We start from the raw sequence: 1,021 nt of genomic DNA, 5'->3' as shown, positions 1-1,021 counted from the left end.
TTTGCCTTAATAACACTAGGGAAAAATTAGTACCGAACCACGAATTACGGTGCAGAAGAAGCCTGGTGTTATTCATCTGAATCACTGATGAATATCATATGACTGTCACATCTGATCACTGTATCAAATCAGAGCCGTATGTTTCACGTGAACTCAGGAATCTTCTTCTGCCTGAAGGGGAGCTGGATTAACATTTTATCTGATTAAACTTCCTGGAAGTTAGCAAAACCACATGAACCTGCTATTTCTAGCTCATCTAGTCCAAGCAAATTTGGGCAACTGAATGTTTCAAGCATCAAGTCATATTTCTGTTGTCACTGAAAGCGAAATGTTGCACGAAACAACAAATCCAAGCCAATCAGACCGAGTAATACATTTAATATAGTTATTTTGATGCAAAAATTATGTTCTTGCTTAGTATTTCTGTCTTTTTTCCAGTACAAATATCTAAACATTCTTAAATCAAGATACATTTACTTGAGAAGCAAAATTACTTGTTTTCTTAAAAATATATCAAAAGTCATTGCTTAAAATTTAAATAAAATTAAAAAAATCTGTTGATGAGGCAAGAAAAAAGGGAAAACTACTATTTTACTTACCTCACTGGCAGACATTTTTTTCTTGTTTTAGGCAAAAATTAATTTTCCCCCACATTTTCTTAAGTCATTTTGCTTCTCAAGTGATTAGATACTTGTACTGAAAAAATACTGAATATGAAAATTATTTAATTTTTTTAGTGCTGGAACAGACTTTTGGACCAATGAGATTTCAGTGTGGGCGGAGCAACTCAACAAGCCATAAATAGAAAATGTAACATTCAGCATTTGACACTTTTTTTGCATGCACCTGAATAAGACAGTGTCGCAATTTGTTTTTGTTTTTTTTGTAAAGAGACAATTGTGTTTTTTGGCTAACTATTATGTAAACAACTTGCATCACATGACCAGACTGATTAGCAGAGTCTGATTAGCATCTGCACCTGCTAAAGCACAGGTAACGTCATTCGCACACCTGACTCTGT

General features: G+C 33.9%; 1 protein-coding gene across 1 annotated transcript in view; it reads left to right on the top strand.

Annotated features, from left to right (window-relative positions):
* The first annotated feature begins 766 nt into the window (after nt 1–766).
* LOC107680143 (snurportin-1-like) overlaps nt 767–1,021 on the top strand; it is a 23,667-nt gene continuing 23,412 nt past the window's right edge. The window contains exon 1 of the mRNA XM_016475918.1: nt 767–771. The gene's annotated coding sequence lies outside the window, so the exon portion shown is untranslated. The remainder of the gene's footprint in view (nt 772–1,021) is intronic.

Source organism: Sinocyclocheilus anshuiensis, unplaced genomic scaffold, assembly GCF_001515605.1.
Source record: "Sinocyclocheilus anshuiensis isolate Anshui unplaced genomic scaffold, SAMN03320099.WGS_v1.1 scaffold376, whole genome shotgun sequence".
NCBI classification, from domain to species: Eukaryota; Metazoa; Chordata; class Actinopteri; order Cypriniformes; family Cyprinidae; genus Sinocyclocheilus; species Sinocyclocheilus anshuiensis.
This window is presented reverse-complemented; position numbering and strand designations above follow the sequence as displayed.